This window comes from Leuciscus leuciscus, assembly GCF_965113295.1.
Source record: "Leuciscus leuciscus genome assembly, chromosome: 1".
NCBI classification, from domain to species: Eukaryota; Metazoa; Chordata; class Actinopteri; order Cypriniformes; family Leuciscidae; genus Leuciscus; species Leuciscus leuciscus.
Genome location: NC_138725.1, coordinates 9,951,078 through 9,963,913, shown reverse-complemented (window position 1 = coordinate 9,963,913; position 12,836 = coordinate 9,951,078). Strand labels below are relative to the sequence as shown.

The 12,836-nt window shown below is 39.2% G+C and overlaps 1 protein-coding gene across 1 annotated transcript in view; it reads right to left on the bottom strand.

Moving 5' to 3' along the window:
• LOC309492462 (uncharacterized protein) overlaps window positions 1-12,836 on the bottom strand; it is a 195,276-nt gene that overhangs the window by 134,513 nt on the left and 47,927 nt on the right. The window lies entirely within an intron of this gene.

The window sequence follows — 12,836 nt, the reverse complement described above, 5'->3', positions numbered from 1 at the left end:
GCCGGGGCAAAATGTGGGGGCAATAATTAAGCCATTTTGCCCCATCCAATTTTGAAAACCATATCACACGTAAATGTTCACCACTTCTGAAGTGTGTGCAAAGTTTCATGATTTTTCAAGCATGTTTTGTATTTGCCACACTTCCTGCTACCAGCAGGTGGCACTATTGCTATAACCATAATGAGCATGGTCATGTGTTCAGGACAGGACTCTTATCAAACATGTGAAGTTTGGGACAGATTGGAAATTGTATGCCTGAGTTACTGCAGGCTGTCTGTGGTTGCCTAGCAACATCGGAACTGCAAGCAATATTGACAGAGAACTTATCTGATCATGCATATATCACCAAAAGGCCGAAATTGGGTGAACATTTGTCAGGCCGCCGAGGGCACACCCTTCGACGAAAACTCTAGATCTTCGCAATTTAACGTCGCAAAGGCCATAAGATTACACTCACCAAATTTGAAGAGGATCAGATGAAATCTGTAGGAGGAGTTCGTTAAAGTACAACATCAGGAAATTACGAAAAATGCCCAAAATCTAGGAGGAAGTTCAAAATAGCTCACTTCCTGTTGTGTTTAGGGCTATGCTCCAAGAGACTTTTTTGTAGGTATTGCGTCATTACATGTATGTACCAAATTTCATACCTGTGCGTGAAACGTAGAGCCGGGGCAAAATGTGGGGGCAATAATTTACAGAATTTGCCCCACCCAATTTTGAAAACCATATCACACGTAAATTTTCACCACTTCTGAAGCGTGTGCAAAGTTTCATGAGTTTTCGAGCATGTTAAGGCCCTCTAAAAAGCGATTCACTTTGGAGAAGAAGAAGAAGAAGAAGAAGAAGAAGAAGAATAAACAGAGCAAAAACAATAGGGTCCTCTCACCATCGGTGCTCGGGCCCTAATTAAAGCTGCAAGCAGCGATGAAAAGGGCCCTCGCACCCCTGCCACCGCCACCCGGTGGCTTTAGGAAAGGCCTTAAGATTAAACTCACCAAATTTGAAGAGGATCAGATCAAAACTGTAGGAGGAGTTCGTTAAAGTACAACATCAGGAAATGGCAAAAACTGCACGAAATCTGAGAGGAAGTTCAAAATAGCTGACTTCCTGTTGTGTTTAGGGCTACGCTCCAAGATACTTTTTTGTAGGTATTGGGTCATTACATGTAGGTACCAAATTTCATACCTGTACGTGAAACCTAGAGCCGGGGCAAAATGTGGGGGCAATAATTTACAGAATTTGCCCCACCCAATTTTGAAAACCATATCACACGTAAATTTTCACCACTTCTGAAGCGTGTGCAAAGTTTCATGAGTTTTCGAGCATGTTAAGACCCTCTAAAAAGCGATTCACTTTGGAGAAGAAGAAGAATAATAATAAACGGAGCAAAAACAATAGGGTCCTCTCACCATCGGTGCTCGGGCCCTAATTAAAGCTGCAAGCAGCGATGAAAAGGGCCCTCGCAGCCGTGCCACCGCCACCCGGCGCCTTTAGGAAAACAGAGCACGGTGGGCAGTATGTAAATATAGGAGGACTATGTCAAAGTAATTTGTGTTTGCCACACTTCCTTGTCAAAGTAATTTGTATTTGCCACACTTCCTGCTACCAGCAGGTGGCGCTATTGCTATAACCGAATATGAGCATAGTCATGTGTTCAGGACAGGACTCTTATCAAACATGTGAAGTTTGGGGCAGATTGGACATTGTATGCCTGAGGTACTGCAGGCTGTCTGTGGTTGCCTAGCAACATCGGAACTGCAAGCAACATTAATATTGAACTTATCTGATCATACATATATCACCAAAAGGCCGAAATTGGGTGTACGTTTGTCAGGCCGCCGAGGGCACTCCCTTCGACGAAAACTCAAGATCTTCGCAATTTAACGTCACAAAGGCCTTAAGATTACACTCACCAAATTTGAAGAGGAACAGATAAAACTGTAGGAGGAGTTCGTTAAAGTACAACATCAGGAAATTACGAAAAATGCACAAAATCTAGGAGGAAGTTCAAAATAGCTGACTTCCTGTTGTGTTTAGGGCTACGCTCCAAGAGACTTTTGTAGGTATTGGATCATTACATGTATGTACCAAATTTCATACCTGTACGTGAAACGTAGAGCCGGGGCAAAATGTGGGGGCAATAATTAAGCCATTTTGCCCCATCCAATTTTGAAAACCATATCACACATAAATTTTCACCACTTCTGAAGTGTGTGCAAAGTTTCATGATTTTTCAAGCACGTTTCGTATTTGCCACACTTCCTGCTACCAGCAGGTGGCGCTATTGCTATAACCATAATGAGCATGGTCATGTGTTCAGGACAGGACTCTTATCAAACATGTGAAGTTTGGGACAGATTGGAAATTGTATGCCTGAGTTACTGCAGGCTGTCTGTGGTTGCCTAACAACATCGGAACTGCAAGCAATATTGACAGAGAACTTATCTGATCATGCATATATCACCAAAAGGCCGAAATTGGGTGAACATTTGTCAGGCCGCCGAGGACACACCCTTCGATGAAAACTCTAGATCTTCGCAATTTAACGTCGCAAAGGCCTTAAGATTACACTCACCAAATTTGAAGAGGATCAGATGAAATCTGTAGGAGGAGTTCGTTAAAGTACAACATCAGGAAATTACGAAAAATGCCCAAAATCTAGGAGGAAGTTCAAAATAGCTCACTTCCTGTTGTGTTTAGGGCTATGCTCCAAGAGACTTTTTTGTAGGTATTGCGTCATTACATGTATGTACCAAATTTCATACCTGTGCGTGAAACGTAGAGCCGGGGCAAAATGTGGGGGCAATAATTTACAGAATTTGCCCCACCCAATTTTGAAAACCATATCACACGTAAATTTTCACCACTTCTGAAGCGTGTGCAAAGTTTCATGAGTTTTCGAGCATGTTAAGGCCCTCTAAAAAGCGATTCACTTTGGAGAAGAAGAAGAAGAAGAAGAATAAATATAGCTGCGAGCAGCGATTGCGGGCCCAAGCCGGTGGCACCGCCACCCTGGTGCCTTTAGTTGCACTAAAGGCACCGGGGTGGCGGTTTCACCGGCTTGGGCCCTCCATCGCTGCTCGCAGCTATATTTATATATATATATATATATATATATATATATATATATATATATATATATATATATCAAAAAAAAAAAAAAAAAAAAAAAAAATATATATATATATTTTTTTAAGTGTGTTTATATATATATATATATATATATATATATATATATTTTATATATATATATATATATTAAATTTTTGGGATGCTAAACATTTGTTTATTATATGCTTTGTACTTCACTCACGTTCCACTATTGAAGGGAAAAATTATCCTCTTCACATGCGCAAATATGTGCTTGGAAACATCACAGTTTAGCGGTGATTACTGTGTTTAAATAGTCAGTACAATTCATACTATTCAGAGCAGTGTAATTTTTATATGTTAGGTTGACTATTTTATTATTATATTTTATAAAGGCTATAATGAACAGACTGCGATATCAAGATTGCAATGCGCTCGCTCTGCACCATTATCAATGTCCGTGCGGATGAACATATTTTACTTTCGTTTTTAAGTTACAGATTCAAAAGCCCCCAGCGATGTCACACATCGATTAACCGGTGGGAAAATTTTCCCAGTCACATCCCTAATATATTTATATATAAATACAATAGGCCAACCTGAAAGAGAATTTTACTTGCCCGACCAGAGTAGCCTGATTAGAACGTCAATGACAAAAAAATTACTTGGGAATCACTAAAACGAGAGATTATTCTAATTTGATTACATTCATTTTAAGTTGCAATCAACAGTTGTTAATGAATGGATTACCAGTAATCATTTGATCAATGGTAACAAGGTTGCGCTGCTGAGGCTCATGCAGCTTCTCCAGGAGAAATGTAAACAAATGAGATCAGCACACAAAAAACAAACTCAGTTAACAACTTGCTGACTATAAAAATGATAAATATGGAGTTTTGATATATTTTATAACAGTTAAGCAACCTCACTTGACGAGAAGGCTGTTTCCTGAATACAATCACGATTGAAACTGTGACATTGATTTCATACAACAGGTTAAAAAACAGTTACAATCAAGTCACTTACATTTTAGATGCAATATTGACTGTTTTTGTTCTGTTTCAGCAGCGAAAATAGTTAAACAAAAAGATCACAGCAGAATCATCACGCGCATCTCTCAGCAATGTGTTTTCTCATTACTGAATGATTCAGCATTTTGAACGAATCGGTTGACTCAAAGATTGAATGATCAATCCATAAACATATGTCTTAATCATGAATGACTCAGTCATTCAAACGAATCGTTTGAACGAATGAATCAATGACTCACTCATTAAGACGGTCGCCTGGCGTCACTTAATGGCGGTTTAGTGTTATGTTTAAAAGTATCATTCTTTCCAACGTGTGTGTGATTTGTGTGTGCAACATTATCAATGTCCGTGCGGACGTCCGTATTTTTCTTTCACTTTTATATTAGCAATTTAAAAGCACCCGCTCGTGTCACACGTCGATTAACCGGTGGGAAAATATCCTCAGACACATACCTAATAAATGTATATTTAAATACAATATTGGCCTACCTGGTAAAAAGTTTTATATACTATTTTGATGTCCTTTTGGACACAAGAGGGCAGAATAGCCCTGTGTATGACTTTTTTTTTTTTTTTTTTTTTACTTTACTGTTTTTAATTTTAGAATAAAATTAGAATAAAATTCTTTTTAAAAACAGAAAAAAATGGGTTTAGTTGTAATATTTGTATACTTTTATATAGAAATAAATGGTATATAATTACATTTTTATAAGATTTGAGGCTTTTAGTGTTTCCTTTTTGGACATTACTTTAATCCCTCGCCATAGCAAAACCGTTTGAGATATTTATTATCTGTTCATAATTTAGCATATTTAATGTATTTTCATCATGTTGAAAAAGTTTGGTGGGAATAAAATAAATAGTTTAAGAGGAGTGGCTAAAAATTCAGAGGCTGATTTTGCAAAAAAATCCACATTCAGACCAAAATATCTGACTTCCTGATGGCCGGAGCTAATGAATGTAAATTAGAAAGTTGTCCGGCTTGATGAGTACAATATACAAACAAATTTTTTTTGACTGTAGTTAAAACTAACCCGCCCACTTTTGTCAAAAGTGTGTTGAAAGTGACACACTTCCTGCTGCCAGTTGGTGGCGCTATAACTTTGACTCACAATAGTTACATCCATCTGATCGGCCTCTTACCACGAACACACTGCTGAAGTTTCATCAAGATCAGTTAATGTATGCAGAAGTTATTCCACTTCGTGTTTCTCTTTTCTCGCCATAAATTCGTTTCCTCGCCACGGCCAAACCGTTCGAGATATCAAAAATCCGTCCGCAATTTAGAATCCTCAATGTCTTGACTTCATGCACACCGAGTTTGGTGGGGATTGGATGAATTCTCTAGGAGGAGTACTTCGCATTCCACAGCAAGCATTTTCCAAACAACCCATAATAGCCGACTTCCTGTTGGGCTGGCGTAAAACTTAGAGCACGAAAGTTGTTCGGCCCGATGAGATCTATATGTGTACCGAGTTTCATATCATTACATGCAAGTGTGTTTGATTTATGGACAAGTGTTCGGATCCCGTTCCAGGGGGCGCTGTTGAGCCCCCCTGCCACGCCCGGGTACCAGCTTCAGCCCGGCCCTGATGGCCGCACGTTCTGACCTGTGTGCAAAGTTTCAAGAGTTTTCTAGCACGTTTAAGGCCCCAAAAGCCCCTGAAACCATGAAAACCAGGAATTAAAATTATTCTCACTCAAAGAAAAATCTCTCCCCCCCCTCTCCCTCTCCCTCTCACAGAGAGAGAGAAAATTCTTCGAAACATCCACATTCAAACCAAAATATCTGACTTCCTGTTGGTCGGAGGTAATGAATGTAAATTAGAAAGTTGTCCGGCTCGACGAGAACAATATACGTACTGAGTTTTATCATTGTAGATAAAAGTATAGACCTAACTCCCCCTCTTTAGTCAAAAGGTGGCGCTACTGAGCCCCTGCACCACGCCCGTTTCTGAAACTTTGCACATGTCTACTGGCTAATAAATGTGATGTGTCTGTCGAGTTTCATGCAATTTCAAGTATGTTAAGAGTCTCAAAAGCATCAAAAAAGAATATTAAAGTTTGATGCGTTGCCACGGCAACAGTATCTAAGATATCAATAATCCTTTCACAGGTCTACATCTGCCGTGTGTTTACATTATACACATAAAGTTTGAAGCAAATCGGTTAAAAATAAGAGGGTGATTTCAAAGCATTTTGAAAGTGACACACTTCCTGCTGCCAGTTGGTGGCGCTATAACTTTGACTCACAATAGTCACATCCATGTGATCGGCCTCTTACAACGAACACACTGTGGAAGTTTCATCAAGATCAGTTAATGTATGCTGAAGTTATAATACACTTCATGTGACCCTTTATTCGCCATAAATTCGTTTCCTCGCCACAGCCAAACCGTTCGAGATATCAAAAATCCCCTGGCAATTTTTCATCCTCAATGTCTTGACTTCATGCACACTGAGTTTGGAGGCAATTGGATCAATTCTCTAGGAGGAGTACATCAAATTCCTGAGCATGCGTTTCCAAAAAACCCATAATAGCCGACTTCCTGTTGAGCTGGCGTAAAAAGTAAAAGTAGGAAAGTTGTTCGGCCCGATGAGATCTATATATGTACCGAGTTTCATATTATTACATGCAAGCGTGTTTGATTTATGGACCAACTTTTCGGACCCCGTTCAAGGGGGCGCTATTGAGCCCCCCTGCCACGCCCGGGTACCAGCTTCAGCCCGGCCCTGATGGCCGCGGGTTCTGACCCGTGTGCAAAGTTTCAAGAGTTTTCGAGCACGTTAAGGGTCTCAAAAGTGCCCGAAAGGTTGACAGAAAAATAATAATAATAATAAATATAGCTGCGAGCAGCGATTACGGGCCCAAGCCGGTGGCACCGCAACCCTAGGTATTTAGTTACCTAAAGGCACCGGGGTGGCGGTAACGCCGGCTTTGGCCCTCCATCGCTGCTCGCAGCTATATTTATATATATATATATATATATATATATATATATATATATATATATATATATATTATACAAACATATATATATAATATATATATATATATATGTATTTATATATGTGTATATATATATATATATATATATATATATATATATATATATATATATATATATTATACAAACATATATATATATATATATATATATATATATATATATATATATATGTATTTATATATGTGTATATATATATATATATATATATATATATATATATATATATATATATATATATGTATTTATATATGTGTATATATATATATATATATATATATATATATATATATACACCGTTCAAAAGTTTGGGGTCAGGAAGATTTTTAATGTTTTTAGGAGAAGTCTCTTCTGCTCACCAAGGCTGCATTTATTTGATTAAAAATACAAACAAAAACAGTAATATTGTGAAATATTATTCCAATTTACAACAGCTGTTTTCTATTTTAAAATATTTTACACTGTAATTAATTTATGTGATCAAAGCTGAGTTTTCAGCATCATTACTCCCGTCTTCAGTGTCACATGATCCTTCAGAAACCATTCTAATATGATGATTGATGGTCAATAAATATGAATTATTATTTTCAATGTTGAAAACAGTTGTGTACAGATTTTTTTTCAAAATGCGTTGATGAATGTAAAGTTCAAAAGAACAGCATTTATTTCAAATATAATTTTTTTAACATTATAAATGTCTGTACTGTAACTTTTAATCAGTTTAACTCATTCTCGATGAATAAAAGTATTGATTTATTTTATTTATTTTCCCCAAAAATAAAATAAAAATTATTACTGACCCCAAACTTCTGAACGGTAGTGTTTAATGTTACAAAAGCTTTAGATTTCAGATAAATGCTGTTCTTTTGAACTTTCTATTCATCGAAGACTGTACACAACTGTTTTCGACATTTAAAATAATAATGAATGTTTCTTGAGCATCAATCATCATATTAGAATAATTTCTGAAGGATCATGTGACAGTGACGACTGGAGTAATGATGCTGAAAACTCAGCTTTGATCACAGGAATAAATAACAGTTTAAAATATATTAAAATAGAAAGCAGCTGTTTTAAATTGGAATAATATTTTACAATATTACTGTTTTTGTTTGTATTTTTAATCAAATAAATGCAGCCTTGGTGAGCAGAAGAAACTTCGCTTAAAAATCTTACTGACGCCAAATTTTTGAACAGTAGTGTATATATTATATAAAAATGTAAGGGATAAGACACAGAAAATTTTACTTGCCTGACCTGATTAGAACAATGAAAAAAACGTAGAGAAAAATAACTTGGGAATCAATAAAACGGGGGCGCGATTGAACAGTGGACACATAAAAACATACTCTGTCATTTTGTTCAGAACATCATTCAAACTGCAAAGTGTTAACTTATATTTTTGTACAGTAGCAATAAAACACAACATTGTGCTTTTTTTAAATACATTCAAGCAATCCGCCCCGAAAATGAAACTAAAATGCTCACGGCTGCACTGTAGTGGAGTGTGATTTTTCAAACAAATTGTGTTTTCTTTGCCGTATGCAGCTATAGCTAGCCTGCTTTTCGGGGGCCTCAGCCCCTGCAGTGATCTACATTCCTTGTCGTCTTTTGTTTGTCTTTTTGTTTACGGATCAAGACAACTTATTGTGAGTTATTATTTGTTTAATTGTTTTCTTTAATAAAAATTGTTTGTTTAAATGTGAACTCAGGCCTCCTGCCTCTTCTGAGCAAACGGACTTGTGTTCCGTTTATTGAATTATTTCCCCGGTAATTCGGGGTGGCATAGTCACTATTAGACGAGCCACGTTTTGCTACACATGTAAACAATTAAAGCGTTGTTGTGGCGAGAGGGGAAAAAAAAGAGTGCATATTTATTTAACTGAATCACAGCCTTTGTGATTTCACAATAGCTCTATGCTATATCCATCTACTTCTGCTTATTCGGGGCTGGGTCGCAAGGGCAGCATTCTAAAGGCGGGCATACACTGTGCGATGTCAGCAAGGTACCTACTCACACTGAACGAGTAGATCGCATGCGCTGTAAAGCCAAAGCTCAGGATTTCTGTGCTCACACTATACGGTCCAAACTCCGAGCTGCGACTTCACTGCTCACACTATACGTGTGAAATATGCGCGAATCAGCGCGATAATCCTTGTGCCGGGTTACGCCTATATAGATGATATCATGTATCCAGAGATGTCAAAACAAGCATCAGCTATCAATATCAAGATGATTTAGCATTTCCAATTTATGTATTAAATTATTATTATTATTATTATTGTATATTATTATTATTATAGGGAAGGCCTAGACTACTTTTATTATTAAAGTGATAGGCTGTTATAATTAAATTGCCGCGCAATAATTTCAAACCATATCACCGCAAAACCTGTGAGGATAATAAAATATTACATAGAAGCTTACTCCTCCTCATTGAAAATTGTCCAAAACATTTAGGTCGATTACAATGAATAGGCATATAATTAATTATTAACAGTCTATAATATGTCCGAACACTGCAATAATTCATCAATGAAAATTAAAAACGGCTTTATTTCAAAAACATTGTTTAACAAATTAATAAAAAGAGGCAAAGTGTAGCCTACATCGCAGGTGGCTTGGAAGAAGTGGGTGATGGTTAATCCATTTTGCAACACTGGAAGTAAGCAACAGTAATTTGTAGCTAGTTTGAACTACAAAACTTAAAGATCTCCCTTTTTTCTTTTTTCTTTTTTTTGCTGCAGATGAAATGGTTAAACTTCTGTTTTCGCGCAGGTGCAGTGAGGGAAACAACACTGAGTTTAGGGCAATCGGTTCATAGCTCTGCTTCAACTGTGCGATATAGTCACGAGAAGCGACCAAAATTTCTAACATGCCAGAAATTCATCCGACCATCCGATTGCCGGTCCGGAGAGGTTCATCGGCTCTCGTTTCTCCGTGTACACTGCATGAACACTGCACGACAAAGATGAAAATCGTCCCGACCCGAAAAAGAGTCGCACAAGTCAGAATTCGGCTCAAAATCGGACGAAAATCGCACAGTGTATTCCCGCCTTAAGCAGGGATGCCCAGACTTCCCTCTCCCTAGACACTTCCTCCAGCTCCAGGGGGGACACCGAGGTGTTCCCAGGCCAGCAAGGTACCAGACATTGTCCCTCCAGTAAGGCTGACCAATTTTATCGATTCTGCGACATAAATCGATATTTTTTTCCCAAGAAAGTATCGATTTTTAAGCCGCGAGTATCGATACATAAGTGCCATTCAAATCCACCATGGTTACCCCCGTTCGCGTTGCAGGAAGAGCAATTTGGTCAGTCAGCCGCTAGTGTCGCTGTAGAGCAAGTTACTCGTACTAACTTTACACAGACGCCGACGTCTACCTCTTCCTGTTTACGGAGTCAGAGCGAGGAGATTAAAAAAAATGGCGGTTAAAATAAATCCAGCACCTTCATGCTTTAAAGCAGATGTGTGGGAGCACTTTGGGTTTAAAAAGAAGGAAAGCGACGACTTAGACAGAAGCATCGCGGTTTGCAAGCTGTGTGAGACAAACATGAAACACTCTGGAAATACCACCAACCTACGAGCCCACCTAAAACGTCACCACCCAGACAAGGTAATGCAAACGGAGGACCCCAAGAAGCTGCGGTCGTGTGACCCAAAACAAACCATGCTGGACATCGATGGCGGTTGTTCCCACAAGTTTCCATTTGCTTCACTATGGTCGCAGAAAATTACAAAGTCCATTGCCTACTTTATTTGTCAGGATTTTAGGCACATGGTGAACGCGATGGAATATCCTATTCCAACCCGCGAAGACCTCACCAAGGTTTGCATTCCCAGGCTGTATGCTCAGACAAGGGCACACGTGCGACGGCTGGACCTTGCGAACAACTACATTTGAAATCATTCCTGTCCCGTGCTGATCTAGAAAAAGCCATTCATACCTTTATCAGCTCAAGGCTAGATTACTGTAATGCCCTCTACATTGGGCTTAACCAATCACTTCTCAACCGTCTTCAGATGGTTCAAAACGCAGCAGCGCGTCTCCTTACCAATACCCATAAACATTCACACATCACCCCCGTCCTCTGCTCACTTCACTGGCTCCCGGTACGGTTTAGGGTGGAGTATAAGGTTCTGATGTTTGTTTTTAAGGCCATCAATGGTCTGGCCCCGGCATACCTTTCCGAGCTGGTCACTGTATACCAACCTGCCAGAACCCTCCGCTCCTCTCAGAACACTTCTTTGATTATCCCTAAGTTTAGATGCAAAAAGTTTGGAGGCCGCTCTTTTGCCATCCAGGGACCTACTTTGTGGAATGCCTTACCTACTTCCCTTCGTAACGTAACTGTGTTTAGTGTTTTTAAATCGCAGTTAAAAACGTTTCTTTTCAGGAAGGCTTTCAACATGTAACCACTTGTTTTGTGTTTTTAGTCTTTGTGTTAGTTACTTTGTTTTAACTGCTTAAATTAGCTTTAATTTGCTATTTTTATATCCTGCTGCCTTTTTTATGTGTTTAATGGAAAGCGCTTTGTGCACCTTTCTGGTTGTTGTAAAGGCGCTATATAAATAAAAATTGATTGATTGATTGAACTAAAGCATATGTCACCATCACGGCCCACTTTATCAATGAGGAATGGGAGCTCTTGCCCGAGAGCCACACCAGACACAACCTGGCAGAACATCTGAGAGGGGAATCACAGAAAAGGATCCAGTAATAGTCACTGACAATGTGTCAAATATGACAATCGCAGCTGAGAAGGCAGCATTCACACTTCATCTCAAATGCTACGCTCACACACTAAATCTGGCTGCACAACGTGCCCTCAAAATCACAGCAGTCGCACGCCTGCTGGGAAGGGTGAGACGCATTGTGAATTTCTTCAGATGGAGCACCACAGCCAACCACATGCTGAAAGAGAAACAGAGGCTTCTACGACTACCAGAGCACAAGCTGATGACGGATGTGGTTACCAGGTTAGTGTGTGGAGCAACAACCGGCCATCTGCACAGCCCTGCTCTCGAGTGAAGTCAGGAAGACCGAGAAGTATCTGTGCACACTGACTGAGTCAGACGTGACAACAGCTGAAGAAGTAGTCATCGCGCTGAAGCCCATGAAGGAGGCTACACAGTACATGTCCAAGGAGAAGACCCCCTCACTGTCAGTCGTCGCACCCCTCCAGGACACACTGATCAACAGACTGAAACCGATCAAAGGTGAATCTGCAGTCATAAAAGAGATGAAGGCTGCCATGGCTGGAGATCTTCAGAAGAGGTACATTGACCTCAAGGCAACTCTTCATGCATGTTCAGCGATGGATCCAAGATTCAAAGAAAGACAGGAAGTTTATGATGGACTGATTGTAGAGGCTGCAAGACTGAGCATGCAGCCATCAGAGGTAAGGCAGTGATGGTACTGCTAGGTTTAACCTTTGGCCTTGTACCCTATCCGCCATCTCCTGGCGAGAGTAAGCATAGGCCTAAATAATGCATTGTTCAAAGTTTAAAAGGCAAATCATTAACAGGTTTAAAGGCATATTTTAAATATAGTAATTCAATTCAGTAATTTAGTCACTTTGGAGTGTGGATGAAGAGGGGACAGCAAATGCTCGTGCTGATGATGAGGGGATGTAAAGAAGACGCTCTAAAGAAGACGCTGTAGATGAAGCAGAGCAATTTATGGAAGGAGAGAGCAGTCAAGGT